Source organism: Suncus etruscus, chromosome 19, assembly GCF_024139225.1.
Source record: "Suncus etruscus isolate mSunEtr1 chromosome 19, mSunEtr1.pri.cur, whole genome shotgun sequence".
Taxonomy (NCBI): domain Eukaryota; kingdom Metazoa; phylum Chordata; class Mammalia; order Eulipotyphla; family Soricidae; genus Suncus; species Suncus etruscus.
Genome location: NC_064866.1, coordinates 42394636 through 42409726, shown reverse-complemented (window position 1 = coordinate 42409726; position 15091 = coordinate 42394636). Strand labels below are relative to the sequence as shown.

At 36.4% G+C, this 15091-nt stretch overlaps 1 non-coding gene across 1 annotated transcript; it reads left to right on the top strand.

The window, feature by feature from the left end:
- The first annotated feature begins 2095 nt into the window (after nt 1–2095).
- Nucleotides 2096–2228, top strand: LOC125997810 (small nucleolar RNA SNORA51). The gene has a single exon (XR_007491826.1). It is a non-coding gene; the product is annotated as a small nucleolar RNA SNORA51 (small nucleolar RNA).
- Nucleotides 2229–15091: the final 12863 nt, after the last annotated feature.

Here is a 15091-nt window from a genome sequence, read left to right as displayed (position 1 = left end):
TTTAATCTGTGCCCTTCTTAGATATAATAAACTCTAAAATATACTTAATTCAATTTAATAGCATCTACCCTTTTAGTATGAAAACTATAATCATGAGATTAAGTAAAAAGAAATATTTGAAGGTAGAGACATAGCTCAATGAATTGTGTGCAAGCAAATTATGCTTTGTATGTGGGATGGTTAGATTCAATTGCTAGGCACTTTATAACTCCTAACACTACCAAGAGTGACACCAAGCACAAAGTCAGTAATAACCCCAGGTACAGCCCAAGAACCAAACAAAAAATTTTAAGTAAGTATTTATTAATGGAATAAAGAAATCAATGCAGCCAAGACTTAAGTTGCTGGGATTTCAAACGGAAGAAAAATAAGTTTTTTCTGTTTGAAAAACTAAAGTTAGGCTTAATCAAAACTGTCGCCCATTTTTTCCACAGGCCTTAAAGTAGAGACCTAGAACTTAAGTTGTCTCATGGTACAAATCAATAGTATAAATATAGTTGAGTACTTACAAGGGAAGAAGGTAAAGAACAAAAATGTGAAGTAAAGAATCCTAAGTGATAGCATATTCGGTAGGCTGACTTGGTTTGATTTCTGGCATCCCATAAGGTCCCTTTGGTCTGTCAGGAGTGATTTCTGGATGGAGAGCCTGAGCACTGCCAGGTGTGGCCCAAAAGCAAATAAAAAAATATTAATAAGCTATACCTAAGACTTTTCCAAACTCAGACAGGGACACAGGTATATGAATACATCACAGCAGCAATATAAAACTGACTACCTCCAAATCAAAGAGATCCTATTTAAAGCATAAATTTAAAATAAAAATCACATTGACAGACTTTGTTCTTCCCTCATTCAGTCACATTTTGTTCATGATAGTTCTCAGTGTAATTATTTCTGTGATTACACCCATAACTCTCTGTGGTGAGTTTCATGTCGGGAGCTGGACCCTCCAGCCATCTTCTATTTTGTCTCTGAGAATCATTACACAAATGTTTTTCATTTTTCTCAAAACCCATAGATGAGTGAGACCATTCTGTGTTTATCTCTCTCCCTCTGACTTATTTCACTCAGCATACTAGATTCCATATACATTCATGTATAGGAAAATTTTATGACTTCATCTCTTCTGATGGCTGCATAATATTCCATTGTGTATATGTACCAAAATTTCTTTAACCATTCATCTATTGAGGGGCATCTAGGCTGTTTTCAGAGTTTGGCTATTGTATACAATGCAGAAATGAATATATGTGTGAGAAAGGGATATTTTGTATTGTATTTTTGTGTTCCTAGGATATATCCCTAGGAGTGGTATAGTTGGATCGTATGGGAGCTCAACTTCCAGCTTTTGGAGAAATCTCCATATCACTTTCCACAAGGGTTGAACCAGACAGCATTCCCACCAGCAGTGGATAAGAGTTCCTTTCTTTCCACATCCCCGCCAGCACTGCTTGTTCTCATTCTTTCTGATGTGTGCCAATCTCTGTGGTGTGAGGTGGAACCTCATAGTTGTTTTGATTTGCATCTCCTTGATGATTAGTGATGTGGAGCATTTTTTCATGTGCCTTTTAGCCATTTGTATTTGTAGTTCTGTCAGTGACTTGTATATTTTGAATACTAACCCCTTATCTGATGGGTACTGGGTGAATAGTTTCTCCCACTCAGTGGGTGTCTCTGTATTCTGGGCACTATTTCCTTTGAGGTGCAGAAGCTTCTCAGCTTAACATAGTCATCTTAATTTATTTCTGCTTTCACTTGTTTGGAGTGTACTGTTTTCTCTTTAAAGATACCTTTAGTCTCAATGTCATGGAGTGTTTGACTTACATTTTGTTCTATATACTTTATGGTTTCAGGTCTGATATCTAGGTCTTTAATCCATTTGGATTTTACCTTTGTACATAATGTTAACTGTAGGTCTAAGAAAGTCTGTCTAAAGTACAGGCCGGTGTAGGGTGGGGAGGAAGGACACTTGGGATATTGGTCATGGGAATGCTGCACTGGTGAAGGAATATATATATATATATATATATATATATATATATATATATATGTATATATATATTAAAAAATCAAAAGAAAAGAAAAGAGAAGAGAAGGACTCCCAATTCTTACCACAGGCTGTGTTCTTTACTGTGACTGTATAGAAAGAGGAGGTACAGTAAATACACCCCATATACACCTCAACACAGGCCCTTTGCCTTGTCTGTATTGTGAATTCAGAGACAAAAAAATCACATTGAAAGAAATAACAGTAAGATTGACTATATAAAATTGCATACTAAGAATTATATAATAATTACATAAGAACTACAAACATGTTACTTAGATTAAATTTTTTGGTTGGTTAACTAGGAAAGACCCATTCTCACAGTACTAGTATCTCGCTGATACTAGTATGAATTTTTACTCTTCCATTATATCATGGTCTGAGTTTGTCTCCTGTGCAATAAACAAGAAAAATAGAATAAAAAGACTGACAGCAAACGTTTTAACAAAGATAATAAAAGACACAAGTCATCCAAGGCAGTTCTGTGATCAAATTTCCTTACACAGCATTTCTGAAATTGTAGTGGGACCAGAGAGGTAATGTTTTTAGTATCCTTCGTGTTACTTTTGTTTCTTCTTGTTCATATTAATCACATATCTACTCATACAAATGAGATAATGGATTTGCATATAAATATAAATCACATGTAAGTATAAACAAAAATTTAAAAAAAATTAATCATATACAAAGTGCCTAGAAATAAGAAATCTGTTTTTATACAAATAAATTTAAAGGGTAAAAACATATAAAATATAAAGAGCTCTATTTTATTTTCTGTTGGCCCCTAGTCTATATGTTTGATATGTAATAGGTCATTTAACTCCACCAAATATAGAGAGCAGGTAGTATTATGAATCCCATTAACTTTGGAGTTATGTTCACAAATAAATTAAATAACTAACCAATAACACACAGTTGGGAAATAATTGATAGAATAAAATTCTTTTTTTTGGGGGGGGGCTCACACCCGGCAGTGCTCAGGGGTTACTCCTGACTCTGTGCTCAGAAATTGCTCCTGGCCATGACAGTATACTTCATATCTCTTAGGCCAAGGGAATCCCCTTTCTAATCTCCCCAATATTTATTGTGCCTATGGAAAAAAAAAGAAGCACAAATTAATTTTTTTTGTTTTGTTATTGTTGTTTTTGTTTGTTTTTTTTTTGTTTTGTTTTTATTTCGGGATTGTGGTTATTGTTTGGTTGTTGTCTTAATTGCTGTGGTACTTTTTTGGTTGTTTTATTTTTTTGTATTGTTGTTATGTTTTTCTTCCTTTTTCCCTTTTGTCTCCCAAATTGGTATTTATAGCCTCTAGAAGGACTCCGTTTTTTGCTTGTTTGATTTTGCCCCCACCTTTTTCTCCTTCTTTCCTTCAGACAGAACAACATAATTTTAACCATCTCATTCTGCCTTTAAATTGAGGGGGAAATAACGGAGGTGACAAGACCAAGCAGTTGTATGAACATCGAGTAGAAATAAAAAATGATCAGACTTAAACACCAAATTCAAAGCCAATGACAATAGAATCGATACCCAATCTACAACAAGCTAGACATAGAGGGGACCACTTATACTAGCAGCCCAGGGGATATGGGATGCATGCTGGGATCTGGGATCGGGGTGGAGGGAGGACAACATTGGTGGTGGGAATACCCCTGATTCAATGTCACTATATTACTGTGAAAGATTTGTAATCCACTTTGGTCAAAATAAAAATTATTAAAAAAATAAAGAAAGAAAGAAGGCTTGGGGACCATATTGAATGCTGGGATTATAACCACCATCCTTCTGCATGCAAGGCAAACACCCTCCCTTTATGCTATCTCTCCAGCTCCAGAATAAAGTTCTTTACTATGAATTCCAGTCTCCAGTCTCACACACTGTTGGTCTACTTCTCAAGTTGATAAGAACTGTGGTACATTAAAGTGGAAATTAAGCAAAACAGCCACTATTCAGAATATGGTTAATGGAAATGGCATTGATAACCACAATCTTTACGACATAATATGAATATTATGTTTTTATGCTACTACATACAATGACCGTGCAATATAATTTAATAATTACTTTTTCAAATAATAAAGATATGGGAAATATGAAAATGCAAAAGGCAGCAGAACTCAAAATATGGAGAGTCAAGAAAGATGTCTCAGAGAGAGAAGATCTTGGGATATGGAGCTTCTGCCTATAATTATATAGGTTGTGACTACACAATTCAACCTTTCTGTGTGTCTTTTTTTTTTTTAGAAGTTATGCAGTCCAGTCTGTTTTATATTACCCAGTACCCTTCTGAGATGAGCCATGCAGTCAAAGCAACGGGAAGCCAGGGAAAGAGGAGGAGAAGGTGATTAGGAAGAGATTGGAAATGTATTCAGGAAACTGCATAACATGCTGTGTGTCCAGAAAATAAATTTCAAGGTGACGGTAACCAGAAATGGAGCTGCAGAAATGAGGCAGAGCTGAAAATCTCCAAGAATGGATCTAGGCAATGGTGTTCCAGGACCTGTTTTCAAAAGCTGATGAAACCTGACTGCATTTGCATCCTCCCTATTTTCTTGTTAGGTGACATAGCTTGAAATCAGCTATGGTTGGAAAGAGAATATACATTATGAAACCCAAGGAATACTGAAGATTAGCCCCCCTCCCATTGCTAAACATTTACTAGAATACAACTAGCTGCCAATACCTGCTCAAGAGAATTATCCAAATACATGGATGCCTTGGGACAGATTTTTGAATTCAATCCATTTCAACCAACCTAGCCTTGACACCGAGCCTCCAGTTGCACCTTGTTTGTCTCTAATCAAAATCACTAATCAGGAAGGTCACACATTTCCAGTTCTCAGGTGCTTAACCTGAGGAATTTCTAATAACTTTCTGCATTGCTACTAAAGGAATCAAAGGAATCCAAATAGGGAAAGAGGGAGTCAAAATATCTCTTTTTGCAAATGATATATATCAAACCCCCTAAAGAGTCCACAGTAAAACTCCTAGAAACGATAAGCCAATACAACAAAGTAACTGGGTACAAAATCAATATACAAAAGATAGTAGCATTCTTTTATACAAATAACAAAGCAGAGGAGAAAGACACTAAGGAATCGGTCCCATTTAAAATAGTGTCTAAAAATATCAAGTATCTAGGAATAAACCTGAAAAGGGACGTAAAAGACCAATACCATGAAAACTTCAAAATGCTTCAGAAAGAAATTGAAGAGGACCTAAAGAAATGAAAGAACATTCCCTGTTCTTCTCTCCTCCTCCTCCTCCTCTTCCTCCTCCTCCTCCTCCTCCTCCTCCTCCTCCTCCTCCTCCTCCTCCTCCTCCTCCTCCTCCTCCTCCTCCTCCTCCTCCTTCTTCTTCTTCTTCTTCTTCTTCTTCTTCTTCTTCTTCTTCTTCTTCTTCTTTCTTCATCATCATCAACTCAATCTAGGTTAAATAAAACTCATGCTGTCAGTTTCTCTTTAGGAAAGGAACCACAATACCTAAGATTCAGTGGACAATACTACATAGGGTAGCCACCTTTTATAGTCCGCACTACCACATTGCTTATATATATATATAGTTCACTAATGTCTATAATTATGTGGGCATGAGTTTGTAGACAGTGGTCTCCTCAGTGGACTTCTCTCTGATTGTCAAACCTAAAATGTAAACAATCCATGTTCAAGGTGTATATAGCTCCTCTTATGTATTATTTCTCCTCCCCCTTTCAGAAATCCTTAAATCCTTTGATCCCCCAATCCTGATCTGATATCCCTCCTAATTTAACCCTCTTTATCCTCAGTTCTTAACTCATTAGGCAACGATACAGACCTGCCCCAATAAGCTACCACCCAGCTCCCAAAGCGAAAGGACACCCTCTCAGTCCCACATCTCACACCCTGGCAAGAAACTAGAACCAACACTCCGCTGACTCATGCTTTGTGGCTCTTTTTCTCAACCCCCTCCCCAATGTGGACTGTTGCATGCTACCAAATTCAGTTCTAGAAGGACTCCCCACTTAAGGACACTATCTAATCTCTTACTGATGCAAATCATTTCTTAAACACACCAAGATCATGGTGGTATGTGATGAAAATGTGCTCTGGATTTCACTCTCTACAAGACTTAATGGGAAAGCCTATATTTCCTTTATATATGTAATACCTCTATGATAATACCTCTTAGTGAGTTTATCCCCAAATATAAGGTAGCCTCTTACATCACTTTTTAATTATTTTTTTAAATTTATTTTTATTTCTTCTATTTTTATATGTATATTTATTTTTTCTTTAACTTAACAGTTTTGGTTCTGATTGATATGAAAATCTAGAAGAAAAAGCCTTGCCTTGTATAAAAGCTCAGGTCAAAACCAAGACACAGAGATTGTGTAGCCTGTCATTTTACCCCCAAATACACCAGTAATATAATATGGCTCCACATCACTAATCATCAGGGAGATGCAAATCAAAACAACAATGAGGTATCAGCTCACACCACAGAGACTACACATATTACAAGAACAAAAATGATCTGTGCTGGAGGGGATGTGGAGAGAAAGGAACTCTCATTCACTGCTGGTGCGAATGCCGTCTAGTCCAACCTTTATGGAAAACAATGTGGAGATTTCTCAAAAAAAAAAAAAAAACAACCTGGAAATTGAACTCCCATATGGTCTAGCTATACCACTCCTAGGAATATAACCTAGGAGCACAAAAATACAATACAAAAATCCCTTCCTCACACCAAGATTCATTGCAGTCCTACTTACAATAGCCAGACTTTGGAAACAGCCAAGATGCCCTTCAACAGATGAATGGCTAAAGAAATTATGGTACATTTACACAATGGAATATTATGCAGCCATCAAGAGAGATGAAGTTATGAAATTTTCTTATACATGGATGCACATGGAATCTAGTATGCTGAGTGAAATAAGTCAGAGGGAGTGAGTTAGAAACAAAAAATATCACTCATCTATGGGTTTTAAGAAAAATAAAATACTTTTTTAAAATAATTCTGAGACAATAGAGATGAGGGCTGGAAGGTTCAGCTCACTATAGGAAGCTCACCACAAAGAGTGGTGAGTAGTTAGAGAAATAACTACACTGACAACTAACATAACAATGTGAATGAATGAAGGAAGTAGAAAGCCTGTCTCAAATATAGACGGTGGGGGGGGGGGACGGTAGAGAGGTGGAAGATTTGGGGCATTGGTGATGGGAATGTTGCACTGGTGAAGCGGGGTGTTTTTTTATATGACTGAAACCCAACTACAATCATGTTTGTAATCAAATTGTAGAAATACAGATATGAAAAATAATAATCTAGCACAAATGTGGTAAAGTATCATGAATACATAAAATATGGCAACTTGAATAAAGTTCTTTATTAAATTTGCTTCTCTATATTACTGGCTTATACTTTTAAATATATTTTCAAAACTTTAAATTACAAAATAAATTGTGTGTGTGGTTTTTTGTTTGTTTGTTTTTGGACCACACATTGTGGTGTTCAGAGATCATTCTTTCCTCTCTTCTCAAGAATCATTGGCTCTGTTTTCAGGCAGTGCTCAAGGGATTTTTCAGGGGTGTCAAGGATTGAACCCAAGACATTCAAGACAAGACCCTCCCCCTTGTACTATCTCTCCACTATCTTATAGTTACAAAACTATCTTATGGTTACAAAATGCAAACATTTTGAGGTATATGTGTCAACTACAATAAAAAATATTTAAAAATTAAAAAATAACCCTCCTACAACTCCATATCGAAAACAAATAACTGAATTAAAAATGAACCAAAAGCTTCAACATTTCTCCAAAGAAAACAAATGGGCATTAGATAGATGAAGAAATATTTAATAATATTGATTATCAGGGAAGTGTATATAAAAGCCTCAATGAGATATCATTTCACACCTATTAATATTCTCTATTACGGAAATTTTCATAAAAAATAAAGATAACAGGTGTTGGTAAGAAGGTGAAGAAATTGGAGCTCTTACCTACTGTTTATGGGAATAAGAATTGTGCAGTAACTGTAAAACAAGGAAAGCCCTCAGAACTTAAAAATAAAAGCTCCATATATTTTAGAAGTTTCCTAAAATGAAATTAGGATTTTGAATCAATATTATAAACTCTATGCTCATCACAACTATAATGGTTCATAGAAACAATTGAAGTGTCAATCAAGAGATGAATAAATAAAAAATTTGACATATCCATGGGCTATTTTTTCAGCCTTGAAAACAATAAGGAAACATTCATTTGAAAGGATAAAGATAAACTTAAATGACATTAGGCTAGGAAATTAAGGCAGTTTCAAAGGACAAAACTACACAATTTCAGGTAAACTGGATAAATACAATAGTCAAGGAAATAGAATATGATGGTAAGTTCCTGTTGCTTATTAGTATAAAGTTTCAGTTATGCAAGATGAGAGAAGAATATTTAGAACTCTGCCAATTCTATTTCTATTTACAGTCAACAGTACAGCATTGTGCACTTTGGAGTCATTGGTGGCAGGAAGTTACACTGGTTAAGGGATGATGTCGTAACATTGTATGACTGAAATTCAGTCATCCTCAACTTTATCATTGCTTATCTCACATGAAAAAAATTATTAAAAATATTTTGATATTATTTTAGAAAGATTGTGGAGTGAGAGAGAGTACAGGGTGTAAGACCTTCGTATGTATGTATACAACTTGTATCTAGCCAACCTCTGTTCTATCCTCAGCACCATATTGGTCACTAATGAGCACTGAACACAGAGCCAGGAGTAAGGACTATTCACTGCTGTATTGCTGTCCTCCCATTTTGTGGGGAGGCACACCTGGCGACGCTCAGGGGTTACTCCTGGCTATGTGCTCAGAAATCGTTCCTGGCGTGGGGGACCATATGGGATGCCAGGGGATTGAACCTCGGTCCGTCCTAGGTTAGTGCGTGCAAGACAAATGCCCTACAGCTTGTGCCACCACTCCAGCCCCCCATTTTTTAATTAAAAATATATTATGAGTATAAATCTCATGCTCACTGTTCTAACTACCTCACTCTGATATGAACAAATGCACTCACATAAAAGAATGGAATGATGTTTATGAAGATAATGAACATTTAGTCATTTGAATGTGGTGAATGTATTCAAAGTATATGCAGACAGTGAAACTCATTAAAATAAACAAAGTATGTCTATAAAAACTGTGTAGATAAATTATACTTCCAAGAAAATATTTTTTAGGAAGTAGAAAAGCTATGATTGGAATTGACTTAAGCTGTCAGTATGACATTAAATACTGTCATTTTTCAAAATTTTTCCTTCTATATTGCACTATTTGAAGCCTGAAACATGCTTATTACTGATATCTTTGAAGAAGATTTATATTGGTAGCAAAAAAGGAATGTTGGTATCCAATGAGTACTAGCCAAGTGATAGAACCTTTGCATTTTTCATCTTTACTCTATGTTCATATGATTCACACTGAGTAATATATATTAGTTTTTTGGTTTTTTTTTTTGTTGTTGTTCTTTTAGTTTTTGGGTCACACCCAGCGGTGCTCAGGGGTTACTCCTGGCTGTCTGCTCAGAAATAGCTCCTGGCAGGCACGGGGGACCATATGGGACACTGGGATTCGAACCAACCACCTTTGGTCCTGGGTCGGCTGCTTGCAAGGCAAACGCCGCTGTGCTATCTCTCCGGGCCCGTAATATATAATAGTAATTGGAGTTCAACCTGGAGTTATTCCTTTCTTGGATAACAACACTGTGATTATCTTTTTGGAAAACATTATACTCTCCATCTTGATCCACCTCATATGTTATGGCTAACCTCATGCCCATGGTAGGAGAACATGTAACCCAGTCAAATTATGCTACAACTGGTCCAACTGCCCCAAGTATGTGCGCAGGTTATATTATTCAGGGAAATGAAAATTAGTATAAGATCTATGTTGAGTTTAAGGAGAGCAGATCTTATTTCTATTAGATTTGAAACTGGAAAGATGCGTGCGATGACCTGGAATAGTGGCAGCATTTTCTACTAAGGGAAGCAGGATTCATATATAGGATTTATAAATAAAACATTGCCTTTCTAAGAATTGATGATGGGAAATAAGGGAGATTCCTGGTTTTCTTTTACTAGTAAGTCAAAACCATAAAATAAATAAAAATAATAAAAAGTACCTCCTTAGAATACCTTAAATACCTCATGATAGTGTATTTTCTAAGATAATCACCCCAATGAAGATAATATTTCTTTATTATTTTATTTATCCTCAAATCCCAGCAATCATCACAGGACCTAAGGCTTGGCAGGGGATTCATGAACACTGTAATAATTAGGAAGAAATTAGGGTATATGAAGGCCTTTCACTTGCTGAGCACTGTGCTAACACTTCAGGCATTTGGTTTTCTTCTCTCCTTTCTGAATTCCTGAGAGGTCTGCAGGTGAGGAAATCTCAGTGGCAGATCGACTCAAGGGCACACAGCCTGTCTTTCCACAGTTTGCTCCAAAACACTCATCTGGCAAGTCCTTAAAGATTAAAACCATCCTCACCATCATTGCTGAGCACTTCCATAGTTAGTAAAAATGGAAACAAGTTATAAGCTGGGAAAAAGTGAGACCTTGGAGTCAAACCAAAAAATCTCCTATAGAAACCATATATAAATCATAAGGGAAACTGACTATTGGTTTCCATAGTTAACATTCAGGTCTCCAGGAAACAAGAAAAACGTTGATTATAAAAAAGAAATGCTGTTTTATGGGTGCCAGAGCAGTGGCGCAAGTGGTAGGGCATTTGCCTTGCACACGCTAACCTAAGATGGACCGTGGTTCGATCCCCCGGCATCCCATATGGTCCCCCAAGCCAGGAGCGATTTCTGAGCACATAGCCAGCAGTAGCCTCTGAGTGTTACTGGATGTGGCCCAAAAACCAAAAGAAAGAAAAGCTGTTTTACCTTGAGTTGTGGGTCTTAATCTCACTGATCATATCCAAAGACTGAGAAGTGGCACTTGAAAAATAAAAGTATACAATACCTGCATTACAAAGGATTTTATAAAGTTTTTATTTATTTAAAACAAACAGGCCACCTACAGTTTAATGTCTTAAAGTGACAGTCAAGTATTTAGATCTTGTGGTGGTTAATAGCTGTGGTTTGGGTTGGCAGAGCTTACTTCTGAGTTGGCACTTGGCAATTTGTCAACCGAGAACTGTGATGTTGGGTGGACGATAGCTGACAACCCATCACCATGGAGTCTCCACTTTACCAGGCTAGGCCAGTTGTATCTACATGGTAGCTGAGGAGTTTCCTAAGTTAGTGATCAAAAATATCATAAACATATTATCTCCTAATGTCCAATATGGATCCATATATGATCTTCTGTCATATTCATCTGATCCAGGCAAATTGCCAGGCAATCCTCAATTCAAAATGTTGGATCCAAGACTATTTCCACTGGTAGAAGGAGGTTTTACTTATTGGATAAAGGATGTGCCCAGAGGATGGAGGAATGGGAAGAACTGAGGCCATTTTAGCTGAGTATTAATTCTACCATGAAAACTTCAGATAACATCTTATGAATTCACTGAACAGGAAAATGTCAGAGACTCATCTGCTCTCAGATGGTGATACATAATTGGAACCCAAAATATAACAAGAAAAACAGTTGTTCACTTATCCAATGCTTAAATCTATATTCCATGGTAAGACTTTAAAGACTTGCATCTTCTTGTCTTCCTAGGAACTTATTTTTTTACTTTATTTTAAGAATATATATCACATAGTTGAGCATAATATATGTGTGTCTAGATAAGTGAGAGAAAAGTTATTTTAAAAAGGAATAGAAAAAAGATAAAAGGAAGACAAGAAAGTTTAAAGAAAAAGGACAGTAGCAAACACATTTGTGAAAATCATTGTATCTCCAATGAAATCATTGATTCAAAGGCAGTAGGTTTAGTAAGCTCTTGTTGCTAGTTGTCCATTCTATTGAATTAATGTGATCCTATAGGGATGACAGCATCAAGAAAATGAAGTTGTCCAGAAATTCAAAGCACTATTACTGATTCTGTGACTGTTAGGGCCATGTTCTCAGCTGGCAAACTTTCTGAATAAAGGAGGATGAAGGGGAAGGGTGCCTGCACACTCTCCAAAACGTCCTGGTGTTATCATCTCAGATAGCAGTGTATCTGAAGTTTAGTCAGATTGGTGTCCCCAAAGAGAATTGTAAAAGGTTGATGACATAGAACCATAGCAAAAAGGTAATTCTGGGTGACTGATCCAGTGGATGTGACTTTAGGAGGTTGAGGGTTTGGCTCACCCTCTCCTTCTGAGAGATCCAGCTTTCTGCTGCACGACTTGATTTGCATCTCTTTTGAGAAAAGGGAAAAGTGGCCTAGTGCAAATAAGGCAATTGTGTTTGTGGGTGTGGTTAGAGTTGCTAGGCTTTTAGGAAGAAGCTGGGGGAATAGTGGGGAAGGGTGCTTGCTCTCACTCCAAGAAGCCCTGGTAATACCAGCACAAATAGAGGTGTATCTAAAGTTTGGTCAGATTGGTGTTCTTGAAGAGAATCATAAAGGGGTGATGAGGCAAGGATATCAGTAAAAGAGTGTTTCTGGGTGATGGATACAACAGCTATGGCTTCAGCAGGGCGGTGACTTGTTCTGCCCTCTCCTTCCAAGATTGCCAGATGATATTTTACATCTTGGTTTACATCTTGTTCAAAACAAGAGTAATTTTATGACTCTGTTTGAACATCTTTTCCTAGCAACTTTTATTACCACCCTATGTATATTGACAACTGGAAGTCTCCCTTACTTTCTTAATTAATAACACCCCAATTTTTCTTTGAGAAAAGGTTATCTTTTGTTTTATTTACGAGGAGTGATAAGGTTTACCCTTGCCTGGTTCCAAAGTGAACTCATGAATCAAACAATCAACACATTCCTTTGAGGCCACCAGGGTATCCCAGAGTTTAACTTAATTATAAAACAGATTCCCTGAGTAAGAATGTCTTCCAAGGCCCCCCTTTCCTTCAGATGGTAGTAGAAACTCAGACTGTTCCTGGTGCTTCTGACTAACTGCCTACAAACTGTAGTTTACTACAACATCACATGATCTGATTAAATTAATAACAAGGCTGAGTGAAATAAATCAAAGGGAGAGAGATAGACATAGAGTAGGTTGAATCATTTACGGGTTTTAAGAAAAATAAACGACATTATTGTAACAATGCCCAGAGATAATAGAGATGAGGACCGGAAGGACCAGCTCTCAATATGAAGCTCACCAAAAAGAGTGGTGAGTGCAGTTAGAGAAATAACTATATTGACAATTACCATAACAATATCAAAGAGAAGTACAAGGCCTGTTTCAAATACAGGCTGGGAGTGGGGGAGATGGAAGATAGGGGGGCATTGGCGGTGGGAATGTTGCACTGGTTAAGGGGGTGTTCTTTATATCATTGATACCCCACTACAATTATGTCTGTAATCAAGGTGCTTAAATAAAACTATTATTAAAAATAAAAAAGCCTGTTAACTCAGGAAATGCATTTACTCACTAGACAATTGATTTATTACAAAGGATAAAGGATATACAGAAGAAGTCAGTAGAAGAGATGCACAGATGTTCTCTGGCTTCTGCTTGAGCAGTTGAATATAGTTCTAGATATATCATGGCTTTTCTGACTCTCCAATGTCTCATTTCTTTATTGTCGATTTTACTTCCTGTGTCTTGGTCTTCTTTTTCTTCCATTTCTTCATTACTTACAGATACCTAAATATTCATATGTGTGATACATCTTAAAACTTGGACATCATGTCTCATAGTCGATACTTCTGTCCTCTCACACTTACATGTTCATATTTATTCATAATCATTACTTCTTTCCTATTTAGGACATATTACAAAAATTGTTTTTGAAATGAGCAACACCCAGTGATATTCTGGCTCTACACTCAGGGATTGCTGCTGGAGAAGTTTGGGGAACCATAAGGAATATAAAATCATTGTTCCAGCCCACAACAATTCTTAGAGATTTGTAAACCTTTGACAACTATGACTTTAAAATATGGCTACTTTTCTCCTGATCAAATTTATAGAGATGGTGCAATATTGGAAATTCTTATTTGCATTTTTCTTTTGGCACCTACCTCATCATTGTTCCTACTTAGGAAAAACCTAACCTTATTGATTCACTTCTTCATTCATGAAATTATGTATACTCAGGAACTAAAAAGAAGAAGAAAAAATAAAGCCCATCAGCTTGTTGACTAGGCTTTTAAATGTTTCATTTAAGCCTTTAAGTTTATGGCAGCATATAGTTTTGTAAACCTGGACCACTTTAATGTTTTGTGCAATGTAATATGCATTTTTCTTGGCGACTGAAGATAGAGTGGGTGTTTTGATAGTTAATAGTGGCTTTCCTGACTGGTGTGTGGTCTTCGGTAATTATGAGGAGTTATTTGTATGAAACTGCAGTTAAATCTGTAGAGCAGCATATTTACATTAACATATGAAAGATTACCATTATTATACTCCTCTTGTCACTTTCAAGACTTGTGACTATTTCTTGTACTCCCACCCCAAACTTTCAGTTCGATGCTGATTAAATTGCATGTACATCATATATTCATTATAACATAAAAATAATCATAAAATTTTTCATCTTTTTTCACTCATATAAAGTAACTACCATTCCTCAAATACTCTCTATGTTTACTTTTTCCTATGAACAGAATCTCTGATCCATGTTGATAAAAACATTTTTCCGTAAATCCCATCTATCTGTAGGTTTATCTGTAGATCTTCGCCATTCACAGGAACTCAAAAACTTTGACTTATAAAAACTTTCTCAGCCTCCTGTCTATATCTTCAAGGATTCCTTTTTACTGAGTCATTAATATTGACTTGTAAATGTCTACAATCCTTGTAATTTGATTCAAAATACACATTCCTCTTGCCATATAGTACTTGTAACTCCCACCTTATGCATTAACCTTCCATCACTAAAGGACCTTTGGAAACTGTCATTTATGTCCAGCTGACATGATCACCAAATGCTCTCT